Below are 18,576 nucleotides of genomic sequence, written 5' to 3' on the forward strand. Positions count from 1 at the left end.
GAATATGACTTTTTTACCTATGTTACCCGTAGATACTTTGATACATAAAATGTCCTTTTTAGTCTTTTGCCAAGAGCCATGTCTAAATGTTGATATTGACAACAAATTTTAATCACCTTTTATTTTATGGACATTAAAATAAAAGATGATTAAAATTTGTTAAGCATATTCTAAAAGGAATTCTGAAACTAACATAATAATTTTAAGATACCTATATTTTCAGAATAGTCTATAACAAGAAATGCAGCCAAATACGAGTGTCTATCAGAAGCTACGGTTTATCGTTTGATCAATCAAACAAACAAGAATAGGTATTGTTCATAATGACACCGATATTCAGTGGCTCAATGTAAAAAGCTATTTTCTTTACTTATTCATAAGAAGACTGTATACAGACAGTAAATAAAGATAAATTTAATACATACAGTATAATAAAAAGAGAGAAATATTACAATAGAATAGAATATTGTGTTCTATTTTATTAAGCGGTCTATGAGCTAGCAACGCAAAGTTGTGTAAAGCCGAATGGAGTTTTTCAAGCGGTCTTGATGTGTGGACCTGAAGAAACCACGTGTATAGGAAATTTTACCGTTTTGCTTCTTTATTACTGAGGCGGATGAGGCTTTTATTACGACTCAGTCACCTGGTTTTGCTGGAGTTTATTGAACTTATTTGAATTTGAATTTTTAGTACTTATTTCCATGATTTTACCGAAACAAATGTTGATCTTGGGCGATACGATACGACTCAGACAAGTACAGATACATCTTTAAACTTCATTACATTAATATGTATGCCAAGACGAAATTTTATACATAAACTAATTCTGAATCCCTATTCCAACTAGCTGTTAATTGTGACTTTCGAGTTTTGTCGACTCTTGATTATTTATACCCCATAAGAGATAAAAACGTAATACTGTATCTTACATCAAATGCATTGATAAAATAAAAAACTGAGCTAATTTATTATAATAAACTCAGACCATAAAGATGTGTGAATTTACGAGAATAAGTAAGACCCGACCAAATAACCTGGGAGGAACATTACAAAAACATGTGGAAAAAGAAATGTATAATCATATAACCAAGTGAAAGTTATTCAAGTTGTGTCATTTGTTTTTTTATCAGTTGAAACCCACGCAAACAAAATATATAATATAATAGCGAAATTACTCAGCGGCCTTCCGAGAAATCTCCGTAATGTTTTAATATATTTAATTTAAGTTGGTCGCTGAAATACACCTGCCTCTGTGATCAGAGATTTCAGATTTACGACCAATTTGTATTATGAAATCTAATGAATGAGGCGGAAATTTTAGATTAGGCTTCTGGAAATAATTTTCCAAGAGCATTTTCGTTCCGTGTTGTCTAGACAGATAAAGGCTTAGACGTGATGATGATCTGAGAATGACTTTTCATTATAATGTTAAATTTTAACCTCCACGGGTAGACAGAGCCGAGAGCCATGGCTTTCAAGTCTGTAATTTGTCTTGGCTTGTGGATTTCAGGTCATGTTAAAGTATGGGTTTATTAGTAACTTGATAGTGATTTTTTAAAATTTAATTTTTTATTAAAGAAAATTATCGATGGAGACCAGGGCAAGTACTTGTTGGTATACCACTACCGATGGTCAGGTGACATTGTTTGGTTTACGGGAAAGCGATGGACGGGACTGACATAGGACCGTAGGAAGTGACGCGAAAAAAGATGAAGGCTGAAAATTATGATTAAATGCGGTCGACATACCCTGGCTATTAAGTGGAATGAAACACAATCAGCTATCTTGTCATTGTTTAGGAATAGTTAGATTAATAGTTTCTACAAATAAAAGATAGAAAATAGTTTTATCTTGGACAATTTCTCTTTTCCCGCTAATTCAGGGTTCAACAGAAAATAATACGCGGGTTCCGCTGGCGTGTAAGATTACAGACGAACAAACATAACAATAAGATAAATATCAGTCGTATAACGCGATTATATCAGAGACTACGTAAGTTATTACACCGATATCTGCGTCGTAAATAGATGTTCTGACGTAGCTATTGAGAGACTATTTACTATGGAAATTGCGGAATTGATCTCTCATCTTTGCGTGTTTCTATTTTGTGTTTCTTTCATCCGGGGTTGTGACGCCGCAAAGCCTAAAAATGAAAACAAAGATAATTTGTTTACAAAAATATACGTTTTATTTACAACTAGCGGCCCGTCCCGGTTTCGCTTGGGTAAAACCTAATAAATTATACACCTAAACCTTCCTCAGAAATCACACTATCTATTGGTGAATACCGTACCAAAATCCGTCCGTTATTTTTAGAGTTTTATCACACAGACGCGGCAAGGAGACGTGTTGCCTGACAAGGCTGTGTCACTTAAGTTTTGCCAACAGAAGATTTGTCTGCATAACTTCAATCTAATAAAAATTTTATATAACTATATGTGTGTACAATATAATTTGTGAATACTTTTAACTTTTCTCCGTATAAACCACACACCAATAACTAACTTTTTTATTGTTACAGGTATGTAAAACAAAATGATGTTGACGAAGATGATACGTTGGTAAAATGGAAACCCACGAAAGTATTTCACATCATGGCGTAGTGGCCGCTACGTCGTACGCCATCAGGAGATTCTGAGTAAGGGGATTCCCAATGCAGGTAAAAAATCCCCCGGTTTTTGAGTTTATCATTTTCATACAGACAAACGGATGCGACATTTTTATAATATGTATCATTAGATACAAATATGTATAGATAAATTATCATTTATGTACATTCAAATATTGCACTGTTTTTAGTTTATTAGAGCAAAATTACTCGTCTGTATAATTCTAGTACATATTGCATATAGATTTATTACAATCGTACCGAATATTTGCAAATTCTATTTAGCAACTTAATACACATATTAACTACTTCAGTAATCGCGCGTGCTCTGTAGTGCAGTGACGGTACTACAGGAGTCCTCAAGACGACAACATTTTTCGTACAGATTTATCACAATCGTACTGAACATTTGCAAATTCTATTTAGCAACTAACCTGTGTACTAACTACTTCAGTATTCGCCCATTCAAATTGCAGCGTCTATTTCAGGCTATGAGCTGAAGCCAATAGGATGTTCAGTTTCTGGCGCTGTTTGCATTGGCGTATATTGTTAGCCGATGCAGCTATGACCAGCCTTGGCAAATGGTTTGGCCAAAAACGGAAAACGTCCAGTTTTTGCCTTCTTTTTAACCCTGATGACAGAAGGGGAGTTCTAGATTAACGTTTCTGTATAGATGTATGAACTGTACTATCGTAGCGGCCAAACTGCTGTACCGATTTTGATCTAGTTTTTTATTTTAAGAGAATCTAATCGAGAGTGTTCGAAACTATGGTTGGAAGGGTCTCTATCTATAATCATAAAAATTTAAGCCATCATGTAATATATGCATACGTACTGTTGTTTGTTTTGTTTGTATAAAATAGGCGTTTCGATGCTCTTCAGTTTGAACGTAAAAGCTGTTTCATAAAGATTTGGCTGGAAATGGGCCTTTTTGAAAATGTCCACTTTCATTTCTAGTTAGAATTGGGCGCAAAGAGCTGAATGAACAAACGAGTGCGGGCGATTTTCTGAAAATCTATTCGGCACAATTCAAAGCCTCGGCTCATTTGATTTCTATTGACTAACACTGCCTTGTATTTGGCTTTTCTTTATGACTATACTTTTGTATCACGTCTCTATCCTCTTACGGGGTACATTGAATCTTAAGTTGCGAATTAACTGTATGGCAGGTTTTTTAGCAGAACAGATTAAAATAGAGAAAATTTTCTATCCCACCGCAATGAAAAGTATTTCCAATTTATTCTCATAATTCTTTACCCCGATCCCCGAGAATGGCGTAAAAATTAAACCTAATTTTCAAAAATCGGCTGCCATTTTACTACCGGCCGCCTACCTGGGACACCCCTTAGTCGCCTCGTATAAAAGACTCATTTATTTAAAACCGTATGGAACTAAAAAAATACGTCGAAAAAACTTAGTTATTTTTGCGTGTTTTCAAAGCATGTTTGAAGGCACTAAAGACTCTTTACGCCATAGTAACTAAAACACAAAATACACAGTCATAAACACGAAAAACAAGATTAAATTTTGCCCCGGACCTGCCTTGAATTAATTTCATACAGAGTAGGAATTAACCATAGACGTAAAACAAATAGACTCGATATTTTCACTTCAATATAGACAATATTTATCATCATCATCAACAGCCATTTAAACGTCCCCACTGCTGGGGTTCAGGCCTTCCTTACGGATGAATACTCCTTGTACGGGCCGAATGTGGTGGTGGGTCACGCGGCCCCATTGCGGATTGGCGGGTTTCAACGTCTGAATATACAAATTAGGTTGGCCTGTAATACAAGACGCTCTCACAATAGTCCCTACTATTGTGAGAGCGTCTTAACCGCCCCTATTACAGGCCAACCTAATCTAATCACTACGCTATTGAGCTCCATATATAGATACATATATACATTAATCATAACCAATGGATATTTATATGTCAGAGATATATAAAATATGCTATGGAAGTTCCTTGAGCGATAGGATTACCGTTTTAATCAGGCATTATTACAGAAGCTCTTTACTCATTTCAAGCCCAATTGATTTCATTTCATTCCACGTCGTTTATGTAATTTTCTTATCTACTTATATAGAAGCGACGAAAAGAAGAATTAATTTATAAAGCCACCTATAAATATTTAGTCAATAAAAATTACGTCGAGGAGTTTTGTCGTTGGTACATCAGTTGTGTAGAAGGGCATTAATATTACCCATGACCCAGCCAGTTGTGCTGTGTAGCCGGAAAGAAACAAGTTCTGTCTGTAGATTTTATATCAATGGTAGTACCAACAATCTGGACATAAAATGCTTGTAAACTAGGCTCAACTTTATGTTTGATGCGGCGGCCGACCGCAACTCTTTGTACCGTTTTAATCCACTGCGCAACTTCATACAGAACGGGCTACGGTAATCGCTTGCCATCAAAAAACTCACTAGATAACGCTTGTGGTTGTTATTTTCCCGACATGTATGTAATACACACACACACACACAGTCCACAGTGGGAAATATCCCACTGTGGACGGCTTTTTATGAAATGTTGTATCTATAATACGGTTTTATAGAGTTTACAGTTGCATTATCAGATGTGACGTTCGCAGCCGCGTAATACACTGAAATTATGAACGGCGGCATGTCTTACGTCAACGCTTATTGTGAAATCTGTTGTTGCCTAGACTTTATATTCCTTAGTCGCCTCAAACGATATCCGCACATACTGACGAAATTAAGAAATATATGTGGCCGTCCAAATGAAAAGGGGCCTTATGGCGCCCGGCACTTACGCCATTATTGCCGTTGTTTTGTATTCGAACAACGGCAATAAAGACCTAAATGCCAGCCGCCATAAGGTCGCTTTCGATTTAGACGGCCACATATTATGAAAATCCCACATAAACGAAGCTCTGCGGCACAACAAGTGTGGACATAAAACAGTTAACAAAACTTTATGTTTGATGTGGTCGTGCGCCGCAAGTCTTTGTAACCTTTTTAATCAACTGCGAAGCTTTATACGAATAGTTTTCGAGTGAATACTTCCCTGTTTCATACTCAGTTTGTGGAGTTTGACCCTCTGTGTTCTCCGCTCTCTCCTTTGAGCTTGTTAAATCATGTTTGTTGATATACCTTTGATTATGAAGTGTCTTGTTATGGCATAAAATATTTTACTTACTAGCTGTTCCCTGGAGCTCGACATGCGTCAGAATTATAGGAGAACTAAACCTCAAACTTGTAGGAGTAAAAAACTTACTACTACACTAAACGTAAATAACTAGGAAGTAGGCAAAGATATACAGGTAATTTACGATTGATTTTGAAATATATATCACCATATTACCCATCCACATATTAAAATCAATGTTATTTATGTTTAAATTGAAAAGATATATGATTGAAATAATTATAATAATTCTTAATAAATTATGTTTCAAAGAAAACCTTAATCAAAATACCTGTCTAGACGACCTCGGTGGCGCAGTGGTAAAGTGCTTGCCTCTGAACCGAGAGGCCCCGGGTTCGATCCCCGGTCGGATCATGACGGAAAATGATCTTTTTCTGATTGGCCTGGGTCTTGGATGTTTATCAATGTATGTATTTGTTATAAAATATAGTATCGTTGAGTTAGTATCTGATAACACAAGTTTGGAACTTACTTTGGGGCTAGCTCAATCTGTGTGATTTGTCCTAATATATTTATTTATATTTATTTGTCTCTCATCTCTGCCTGTACACGGTTGCCTTTGGGTTGTACAGCCGCGAAGCCCGGGGTTAGATTCGGCTGTGATTTTACAACTCGGCCGCCTTTTTAAAATACATGTCTGTATTTAAGTAATACGAGTATTAATTTTAAAATAAAATTTTCTGATATTAGCTTAGACAGCCATATGGCGGTAGTATTACCTATCTAGTAAGTGGTTTCTGAAATTAGCGTTCACAGACAGACGCCGCGGGGGACCCAAATTATGAATATAATTCACATCATGCACGATTCATAAAACACAAACTTACATAATATTGGCTTGTTTAATTAAAATTGTGTAACCCCAAATTTCTATTATATTTTGTTGAATGAAAATATTTAGGCAACATCACATTTTTATTTGCAAGTTTTGATAGAATAAAAATGATAAAAAAATACGATAATTGACAACCTCCATTTTGTTGTAAAGACAATTTTTCTCGACCTAATACAGCCTATCGAGTAATTTCCAAAAACTTTATATACAGAGACCTTTGAAAACTCCACATCCTCGTTCCTCATTCAACCAAAGACGTGTGCAAACAAGTCCGGAGCCGAAACTTGTTGATACAATCTTAAAATTTCAAAAGGAGAAAATTAGGGCCGACTCATTGTCAATTTCCTTTGAAAACTTAATATGGCGCGATTAATAGTGATGAGACACACTATTTTCTGACCTGAGATTTTAACATGGAGCCTATGTTTACTTTAAAATGTTTTGTGAGAATCTATGAGGAATTATTTAATTGTTTTAATATTTTCTTAAACAATATTATTTATATAATGCTTTGTTAAACGTGTCACATATGGTTTTTAACAAATTTTGAAAATAATGATGAGATGAAAATGCTAAAATTTTAAATTATTTTCAAAATTTTACAAGTTTTTCATTACTGCTGTGACTTCGCTTTGTTAAGCGATCAATCTCGCTAGGTTCGACCAATTTTTCTTTGAAACAAAAAAGTTACCTATATTTTAAATAACCTTACTGTTACGTACACTAGGACTATAAAGCAGCTGCTAAGCTTAAATATTTATTTAAATACTTATTAGGCACTAAGAATATATCCATATTAATTTACGTACGGCATTAGAAGAAGATGGAGATAACTTCAAATATATTCTTTCTTTCTTTCTTTCTTCAAATATACCTGGTTTTAATTTAGGACTCGAACTTTTTCAGTGTAAGAGTCTAGTCTTTTAATTAAAATTAAAACTAGTCTCTCTCCTCCAACACTAGTAGTAAAGTGAAGGCCGAACTTGAACAAATTCGGGATTACGGCCGAATTAATGGCCCACTAATGAATTGAAATCGAGTTTTAAAGCGACGGCTTTAAGCCCACTTCTTTTGCGTCTAATTTGTTTAAAACTCTTTCTGATTGAAGTTGAGAAAAGTTTAGAATTTATTCATTACTTTTTTTTGTGTTAACTTTTTGTTACTACAATAAACGATAATTTTCAAACCCTTTTCATACTCAAAATAAAAGAAATAACTACTGGACAAATACAGGTGAATTCCGTAATAATAAAACTACAAAAACAAACGTTAAAATGTGATAACGTTGAGTTAGTATCTCATAACACAAGTCTCGAACTTACTTTGGGTCTAGCTCAATCTATGTGATTTGTCCTAATATATTAATATATTTATTCTTTCGTTCAGTGATAGTGACGGGACTAGACATTACTTATTTGAGACTACTTTTGCCCGCGGCTTCGCCCGCGTGATGTCCCACGGAAGCTGTTCTTTTTCCGGCCTGAAAGGTACTCTATGTAAGGACATACAGACACATAGACAGGAAGTACGGAGAAGGCTCCGTACTTCAAACTATATGTCTGCAAAATTTCAAGAAAATTGGTTAAGTAAATAGAGCGTGAAGAGGTAACAAACAAACTTACTTTCGCATTTGTAATATTAGTTTTTTTATTTAGTTAGGATCGCGAGAATAACAAAGAGAAAGAAATTCCATTGGTTGTCCGCGGATAACTGGAATATTGTCATCACACGAGAGACATCATGTCATGTACAAAAGATAGTTGCATAGAACGTTGTACTATCTTCGTCGTCGTATAGAGAAGAGTACTACAGAGTCAAAGCTACATTCCCAACACATCACTTAACTATCGATAGTCCGTATATATTTGATTAAGTAAAATTCACATTTAACATTTTTTCCAACAATTTATTATAGTGAGAAAAGAATAGCTTATTCAATAGGTACATAATTAAAATAAAGTAGTGATAACGTTGTAAGTCTGTATACGGCAATCAGACTTAGTAAGTAAATAAATACATTTGCAGTCTAAATACGCTAATTAAGCGGGGCCGTAGTAAGGGCGCACGTGCTTTTAAACGCTTTATATGTACTATATGTTCTCCTCTGCGCTAGTGTCAGTATTTTAAAGCGAGATTTCCGACTCGTAGTAAACACGTCAACTTCGTATCACGTCGTATAAATTTAAAGGGTGATGCTAAGATAGTGTTTCGATGAGTGACACTGAATATATTGAAAGCGAGTTCAAAGACAATGAATCACGTGCTTGACTTGTCCTATCATAAATATCTAGCGCCTTTTATTAAACAAGCCATTAAAAATTACTACAGAAAGACCTTTTGTAGAACTTTAATTTACATATTTATTAGACTCATCAACAATATAACATGTGACATTACAGAAAGCATGATTACATGAGCTTATTAATTTTTTAATAACCTGTGTAAAATTTATCACTATTTTACTTTTGATTTGTAGTGCTTTTTAAAAGCTTTTATTTAACTTGCAATGTATGCATGTATGTAAAATACTTCTAGGTACTTACGCAAACCTCGCGACAAGCTTTTATGGTCATATAAATTGTGTATAATGAGGGTATAAAATTTTAAAGGAAAATTTTATTTTCTTTTTTTTTTTGGAGTATTTAAATAAAAGCTTTTCTTAAAAGTTTTTTCTTTTAATTTATTTATGTCTATCCTATTAAATATTAGTATTTTTTCTACCAAAGTCAAATGTGATTATGACTGATCAAAAATCTCTGCTCTTCGATACTCATTTGTCAATTTCTCGGTAAATGAAACGATACTTCAGAATTTCAAAAGATAATATAATATTGTCTTGGCACAAAATAACCCAGTAAAAGTCACGTCGCGATTTGGGCAGGAAATATTCAAAAGTGTCCATAAATTAGGCATGTCGGCCAAGGCCCCATGCATAAACATCTTTTGATAATAAAATGGCCCCCGAGAGTCAGTGACGCGAACTTTATGGGCCGTACCGTTCTTTACGCTACATCTAAGTAATTAGTTGTTATACTTTTGTAATTCGGCAATAAAAGAGAAATGATAATACTTATTGAATAATGTTTGGTGTTGTTTGTTTTCAATTGAATAACAAACGCATCTAGTAAAAAACATTTGACAAAACCAACACTGCTCGCCAGATTTCATATTCGAGTATAACGTAAGAATTTTTAAGTAGCATGTGTCTTTTTAAAGATTTTCGTTTGGGTATTTTTTCAGGTCATATTCTAAATTAAATTAATAATGTTTACCAAAGCTACAAACTACTAGCATTTCGGAACGACCACTGCTGAGAAGAAGTACCGAAAGAAACTCATTCAAACAGTGTTGGTCCCTATTATGCCAAAAGAAATTTATGTATAATTTTTTATCAGTAATATAATAATGTAAGTACACAATAAAGGTATACATGGTTAAAAGGTATACTGAAACATATTATGATTGTTCAAGTGAATAATAAATAAATTAATATGATTGAGTTTCTTTCGGTATTTCTTCTCAGCAGTGGTCGTTCCGAAATGCTAGTAGTTTCTAGCTTTGGTAAACATCATTTAATTTAGAATATGACCTGAAAAAATGCCTGTGAAGGCCTGAGTTCTGAATAAATGATTTGATTTTGATTTCAATTAAAATATATTTTTAATGAATAACTAGCTATTGCCCGTTGCATCATATGCCTATATCACTCTCCAAATATCTCCACATCAAAAATCATTTCAGTCCTTCGTTTTAACGTGAAAGAGGGACCAATAAACACACTTTCGTTTTTATAATTCTATCTAGCTAGCTCCGACGCGCCTGCTTCCGCTAATTGAGTACTTAGTGAGCGTACCCGGGCTGATTACTAAGCATGCTGACTATTTACTGTGATAATACAAAGTACATTGGTACTTACGAGTACAGTTCATGTGTCATCGGTTAATCTGTAATAACTGAGCCAACTTGATTAATGTAGGTCGAATTACATTGTCAATTAATTATTAACCAAGCCAAATTCGATGTTGATGTCAACAAAAAAGAAAAAGTATTTTGTATAGATATTATCCTAGATATTATCTACTATTATTTACTTGACGAACAGATAGTTACAAGCCAATTTTTACAACAATACAAACTCTTAAAAAGGTAATCAAGTACCCATTACTGTGTAAAAATAAGAAATCTTCGTTACAGCTAAATTGGATACTTGTGGTTTTTCGTACATAAATATATTTTGGAGTTCCGTATCATTTAGTAAAACGGAATCTTTACAGAATACTGTTTAGGACCGTTTGAAAGTATAATTATAGGTTTTATTGACGTTATCGTCGGAAATGCTGTTGTGTATCAGCTGTCATAGCGTTTAATTCCAGAGTCACCTCGTACCACACCCACGGGAGTACACGGACACTAATCTATAGCGGGAACCCCACACACCCACGCCTCGAGTACTACTAGCGCGGGTCTTTTCTATTATTTAGTAGTCGGTCTATGACTGCAATATATAAGAAGTAGTCGTTAAAATAAACTTGTCAGTCAGAAGAGAGACAGCTCATTTTTCAAAGTTGCTCTCGTGTTCAACGACTGCCACACAACATACCACCATCAGATTTATCAATACGGTTAAATTACAGTTGTTTTTAATATTATTTTATTACTTTGGGGCTAGCACAATCTGTGTGATTTGCCCTAATATTATATTCGTTCGCTCGTTCGAGCGAAGCCGGGACGTCCCGCTAGTATTGAATAACATGTAATCTAGTTGTGAAAACCTTCTTTTTTATCTTAATTGCAAATTGTGCCAAATGGGATTTCAATATAATTTATGCTGACGAGATTATCCGTTCCATTACATTACATATTGTTACGAAAACGTAACAATATTGTCTGATAATATCTAATTTAATTATAATATGACTAGCTGCGCCGGGGCTTTGCTCACGTGGGATTTTCGGGATTATTTGACAAGTTTTTTTTGGTACCTAATGAATTTAGTCGCAGTATGCCAACTTTATTATACATCAGTATTTAAAATATGTCTCAATTAATATTTGAAACACGTTTAAAACAAGTATTACTGTATCCAACTTTTCCCATGTAGATATACACAGTTGAAGACTCAGGACTCGGTGGAACTCAAAATTACCACCGTTTAGAACTTCAAAGAGAAGTTGGAAATGAGACAGAAAAGCGGCCCGCACCTTACTCCGTGCATGTAATGAGTTGCATGTAGGGTATCCAAATCGAATGAAAGTCTAGAATAGGACCAATTTGTGATGCCAATAAAGTTGACTCAACTTTGACGTTGATTTTAACCTGCGCGTCGCTGACGTTTAGACAAAATGACGTGTTCGTTGATTGTAGAATTATAATTTTGTATTTGACGAAGGAAGTCGGACCTGTAACTACTAATTCCATGATCGGACTACCGTGACCAGAGCGGAAATCTTACATGTGAGACTGAGCTATTTTTTTATTATTATTTTATATGAACATGAACTAAGTGAGCTATTTAGATCCTAGAACGATTTTAAGAAGAAATAATGTAAAAATCTAAGCTTAACAAATATTGGACGAACATTGGCCATTGTGTTAAAATGATAAACTTCATTATGTCAATGGAATACTGTAACACAGGCCTGCCTTCATCGGCCTCCAGTCTCCTTCAATCGGTGCTGGTATTAATAATTAATTGTACTATTTTTAAGTATTGTTAACGATTGTCGAAGAAAATAAATGATTTTTTACTTTTACTTTGAATAGAGCAGACTTCACCCGAATGATCATTACACAGCGCCTGGTAGTTCAGGATATAATGTTCCTACTCAATACACCTAAAATCGCAACGTGCTCCATCAATCGAGAAGAGCTAAAGTTGTCGAAAGGACAAGAACATTAACATCCCGGTACGAGGTAACTTAATTTCTCTCGTATGCAGTAACAAAACAGTTGCATGTGAACATGTGTGAAACGGCTTTTAATTAGATTTTGGATATATTCGGTATGAACGAATTAATGAAAATAGATGTTGTGTATAAAGAGATCGTGTTACATGTTCCGCCAGGAGTGTGCCATGTAAATAAAGACATTGTGAGATACAAACGTGTAAGTATGAGACATACATCCGCTTTCAAGATTTACGACAAAACAGGCAAACAGTCTTCTAGTAATTGCTAAAGTTTGAGATATTAGCTGTCTCACTTTATCATTGTTACTTGTTCCTCTGTCACGCCTAGGTTAGGTTTTGAATATTTTTGAAAAACATTTTTAACGTCTATACAACGGAGCCATGCGAAGTCATTCATTTGAAAGTAGAAATAAATGAAAACGAAAATTATATAAAAAAAATAAAATGTTCTATGTCTGTCTTCAAACTTCTGAAGAGAAGCCACAAAGTCGCACTTTATGGAGGAAGTCAATCTCCGCTGGATTGTAATGTAATAAACTAAAAGTGATACAAAGCAATAAAAGCAGGAAGCTACCGACCACTGCCACAGATTACTTATTGTTAGTTCGACCCGCGTTCATTCGTAGGGATGGGAAATGATTCGAATATGCTCGAGCTGACTGTGTGAAACCCATATGTAATTTGAAATCGTAAAGAGTACAGGCCTAGTAAAGTTTAGTTTACATGAACAGCGAATAAAAATAGAGGTTACAACACTACAACGACCAAAAAGAAATCAATATGGTTCCTATGTCCCTATGTCTATTGGGATGGAATCTTGCAACTCAATTTTGAAGCAGATATCTTCAACCGATTAGTTGAAAATTTTGTACGCACATTACGTACGTACATTTTGATAAGCATGATCATCATCTCTGACAACATTAAAAACATGTGTCAAAAGTGACATTTTTGTAAAAGACTGTTTAGATTTAAAATCGATTCGTTACTTCTAAATGTAATTTCGCCTTTGTTATGTCATCGAATGGAGCCCAAGGTTCTCATGTGTTTACCACATTAGGTGAGAAAATGTGTCATACGGAAAAACATACACTTAATAAGACGTCTTCTTCAAGTTCTTATGTACCTAAATTTTCGTGACAATTTGTTTTTAAATATTATAAAATAAAAAAAATATCAATTTGCCAATTTTGAAACTGTTATCTTCAGTTCATTGAGCTGAAATATTTTACACATGTTAACTTTAATTTTATACATACCACTCGTGCTGAAAATGAAGTATTTACGAAATAAGTTTTCGTAAATATTTCATTCATTTGTAAATATGTTTACATGTAAAAATACGAGCAATATGACCTTATATTTTTATTTGACTTTACGACATGTGGTCTCGAGCTCGACGCAGCTCACGTGCCATCTCTAGCCGTCTTCCTAACGAACTACTACGTGCTTAGAACTTCGCCGGTCTTCACGCATCTTGTCTTTGAGTTCAAGTGGGGAGGGCAATTCGATCTTCTATTAACTAACTGCCAAATTAAAAACAGCACTATAGTTTTTAGTAGTCTTGAATTCGTTGTGCATTGTGATACTATTAGTAAGAAGATTAAACAAAGAGATATGGCAAATATTGTAACGATAAGAACATAGAAGGAAAATTGTGAGACTATTTTCTTGTTGTCGAACTTTAAATGTCAAGTTCGGGCTACTGGAATACAGGTTAGTTAGGAATTGCAACCCAAGATCATTAGACAAACAGAGCTAATACAAGACAACATTAGAAATAGACCTACACTAGCCAAGCCCCGGGCGTTTCCTACGGGATAATTTACCCAAGGCGCTATTCCAAGTTATATTCTGTCCGTGTACCAATTTTCATTGAAATCAGTTTGATAAATTTTCGTGATTGTGTAATTATCCTCATACACATTAAACTGTTGAAAATAATTATATCGTACTTATTACTGCAGCACGGCGACCTAATGTGGATCACGGCCTTGGCCACAAGATGACGACACCATTTCTTGCAGTCTTGTGCCAACCAAGGCAATCCCTACGATCATCATCATTCTAGCGGTACTATGGTTAACCCATGTGGGCTCTCTTCGCAACACGACATTCTCTGTCTGCAGTATCGTCAGATATTTGAGCAGCATTACAATCTTACAACCAACTGATATTTCACCCGAAGTCCAACAAGCAATGTCCTTACACAATCACAACGCCATTTTCGCCACATATTTCCATTGCATTATTAGGGTTAAATATGTTTGATGGCCAGAAAGCTATCACAATAAATATCTCGTCCATAATTCATGAGGCACCGTGAATTGCGGCAAATTTGCGATTCCCGAGAAAATATTACAAATAAGGTTAATGCGTACCGACTTCTAAGGAGTTGGAATTGTGTATTTTACTTCTGTGTTAAGGTTATAAGACTTGCGCATTTTGAGAAGTCATTAATTTTGTTTATCTAATTTTTTGCGAGTTTTGGTGTCTCTGTAAAAATGTGTTTATTATGTATTCAATTCTATATTTTAAATTGGTCAGTTTTGTTATAAAACTATATGTATATTTTTGTGTTAATACTTCACTCTCATCTGAGTAACAACTTTTAAACTTTCGCGTTGCATAATGATATGTTAAACGACAGGTATCACATGCGCACATACCTTTTTTATTTCACGGTCACTGGGCGATTGACTCCGCAAGCCGCGGCGGCAACATCTGTCCGGTAGAATCTTCATCTCCTGTCATATTTTTCTCCTCTGAGTGTTTTCCCACTTTTTAGTACCCTCGGCCTTCTTTATCTTTAAATAACAGAATTGGCATTGGCATATTCTTCTTGATTAATCAAGTCACAACTTTCTGCCAGAAACAGCATAGCCAGAAATGTTTACTCACTTCTTTTACTATCATTGTATGTATTCGTTAATACAATACATAAAGATACTTTCACACTGGATAAAATAACGCTCAGCGATAATGTCAGAGAGGTTTGTTAATAGAACCTTCTGGAAGCGTGCCAGCAAGGAAATGCAGGTTCGGAAGTATATCATGATGTGACGCCATCTTACTTTCCGATGAATTGAACCGCGTCGACTTAGTGGTGATCGAAAGGTCCCAGGTTTCAATCCTAGTCGAGCCAAATGAGTTTGACCAGGAACTTGACTCTTTTATATTAGTTTGCATATGCCACGTGCTATCACTTGTATCAGATTTTATTCAAGTCGTCTAGTCTGACCTGCATTTACGATTACAGTGAATTTAAACATCAGAATACAATCTCTTAATATCAAAGTACTTTTGTTGCTGACCGTACGAAAGATGCAAGCATGATTGATTTACGTTACACGGAATATTGCATTGCATCGCGTCCCTTACTCAACCCTGACGATATCTTGGCAGCCATCGTGTGTATCGTGTAAGGAGTTGTGTGTATGTATCACGTTGCAATGATGGATCACTTCCTTGCAGAAATTGCAGTGGGGGATATTTCAAAATGGCGATCGTATTTTGTCTCCCATGTTGCAAAATATGAAAGCAAAAATGTTTCATTCGAATTCCTTGAGATAAATCGGTTTGTTTCAGATAAAAAAAATTAGCAAATGGGATATATGGATGCAACGAATGTAGAACTATATACAATTGATCAGAAATGAATAAACATTAATATGAATGTTGAACATTAATCAAATATCATTGTCGAATATTTCAAATAAAATGTAGCGATAAATATTGGAGTTGACATTCACTGTTTGTATTATTTGTAATTTTTGTTTCACTGAAGTATTTTGTATTGTAATCGGCATTGTATTTTCTACGTGTAACAAAAAGTGTGCAGTAAAGCTCCTGTAGTAAATCAAATTTGCATCAGTCAACTTTAACGGTAACTTTAACTTGCGCAGAATAATGATGGCGGCGTGCAGGCAAAATTTGATTGGCACAACACATTTTTAGTCGTTTCATTTGGCATACCTAGTTCAGTTATTGTTCAAATATTGAAATGCTTCTTATTTTCATTATTCAAAATTTACTAAATATGTTTTTGAACTACGTATAGTTACATTGTATCTTGTGCTCATTTTCTTCTGTTAAACTCCTAATAATATTATACACTTGTGGAAGTCTCCATGTTGCTTCCTACTATCAATAAAACTATATATTTAACGAGCGTATATCACATACTTTATTTTTTCATATAAAACAAAACTGACAAACCTGGACAATCAACATTAACGTTACCTAGGTTACAAACCAACGACAATGCCACAAACATACAAACCTAACCTCAACATCTTCGAGAGACAAGTGAAACATAACTCCGAAGTTACGCCATGGATGCACAGTTTCGCAATCAGATTAGATTCTGAAAAAGATGAGCATTTCATATTTGTTCTGGACCACTCGTGAAGAGCCGTTCTGTCCAATATTTAATCGATACTATTAGCCTTTTTGCCTTATAGTTAATGCCTTTTTGTTGACTTGATTTAAGTATAATCTCTAAACCTGTGTGCAAATGTGGTGAATCTTCCCAAGCCATGGCTGCCCTGCTACCACCAGTAGGCAGGGCAACCAGGTGGCAGCAACCTGCACACTGGAAGACCTGTATGACGTTGCAGATAAAGCCGTATCAGTGGCGTCGTATTGGTCCTCACAAATTTAGCCGAGTCGACACGCTAAGAAGAAGAATCCGTGTGAATATCATCAATTCATGTCAAGTTGAAATAGGAGTGTATGAGAATTTTTAATGTATGTATTAGAGGACATTTCATCCGAGTGGCAATACTTTAACCCGGAAATACAGGGGGCGTATACGACCCACGCTCTGAATTGTAGATTTATTAAAAAAGGAGGGTATTATCTTTTGAAAATACCTTTTATTTGAGTGGAAAAATGGGCGCGCTATCGCCCGTCACAGTGTCGTATTAAAAGCAAAAAGGTTCTTTTGTCTATGAATGAAGCTTATTTTTTATTTCTATATGATGGAACCCTATTTTTAATCGAATTTGAAACGTAGTATCCGCCATCCGTGGTTGATGCTGCAGTTCTAGGCTAGCGTTCTAGCTCTTACCATTATTGATATTAAATCGCCAACATTAACTAAACCATTTGCGTGAGGTCTGAGGACATCACTATCATTTTAACCTTTAGATCACTATCATATTTGATTGATCTAATAAATAAGACAGAATCACAAACATTTTCTCAATAGGAACTGCAAATCATATTATTATAATTTATATAAGAAGCAAGCTTCAACCACCAAACAGAATATTCACCACTGACTTCAGAGAATTGTCTAAAGCGCTCGAGTAAGTACTTTTACATACGAAGTCATTGATTTTCATCGAACACAAGAACGCATATACTGCATCAAACTATATTCCTTTATGATTGCGAAAATACCTCAGTATTCCCGGAAGTTCGTACAAAGAAGCCAAATTCCGAACATATTCGCCAAATTCCGTCACAACATAGCTCGGCAACTCGACATGGCTTCCGAGCTGGTCCAGATTGCCAACGTCCGAAGTTTCGTCATCAATAACAAGTTAATAGACGATATAGCCCTGCCCTCTTCAGTGACACAGAGCTATTAAACAAATAGAGAACACAGAGAGATCTCCGGAAAAAACGACATAAGGACAAACACCCAACATATGATGAGCCAGCAGCGATCGCTCTGGAGACGCCGCATTCTGATAGCTGGAGACGAACCCAAATAGATATGGCAGGTAGAAGAAAAACAGAGAGACAAAATAACTATATTTGATGATTAGAAGAATGGTTCAAATAGCTTAAATCTTTCCTCGACTTGAGTTTGACATATTCTCACTCATTGGGCAATCTTCATTCAATTCGCCTCTACCAGTGACAAATTTTCTGCCTTCCCTTAGTAATGATGATCATAAAAATATATTAAGAATAAAATATACAAGCTAGGTACATATCAAGAAGGCTAAAGACAGATATGGAAACCAAAGGATAATGTTAAAAGACAAGTTCTTCAAAAATTACCGGCTTATTGTAGTATTTTTTTTTTATTTCAC

General features: G+C 35.1%; 1 protein-coding gene and 1 long non-coding RNA gene across 11 annotated transcripts in view; one reads left to right on the plus strand and one right to left on the minus strand.

Annotated features, from left to right (window-relative positions):
* The window catches only part of LOC128681677 (zwei Ig domain protein zig-8-like), a 375,154-nt gene that overhangs the window by 109,500 nt on the left and 247,078 nt on the right, over window positions 1-18,576 (plus strand). The gene's annotated exons all lie outside the window — the stretch shown is intronic.
* LOC128681816 (uncharacterized) lies at window positions 1,867-16,732 on the minus strand. Of its 3 annotated transcripts, XR_008406065.2 has the most exons (4): window positions 16,505-16,732; window positions 15,199-15,336; window positions 3,043-3,239; window positions 1,867-2,143 (listed from the first exon to the last, which is right to left on the minus strand). It is a non-coding gene; the product is annotated as an uncharacterized LOC128681816 (long non-coding RNA). The 3 variants fall into 3 exon arrangements; XR_008406067.1 differs by lacking the exons at window positions 1,867-2,143; window positions 3,043-3,239 and adding an exon at window positions 13,898-14,055; XR_008406066.1 differs by lacking the exons at window positions 1,867-2,143; window positions 3,043-3,239 and adding an exon at window positions 14,346-15,025.

Source organism: Plodia interpunctella, chromosome 2, assembly GCF_027563975.2.
Source record: "Plodia interpunctella isolate USDA-ARS_2022_Savannah chromosome 2, ilPloInte3.2, whole genome shotgun sequence".
NCBI lineage: Eukaryota > Metazoa > Arthropoda > Insecta > Lepidoptera > Pyralidae > Plodia > Plodia interpunctella.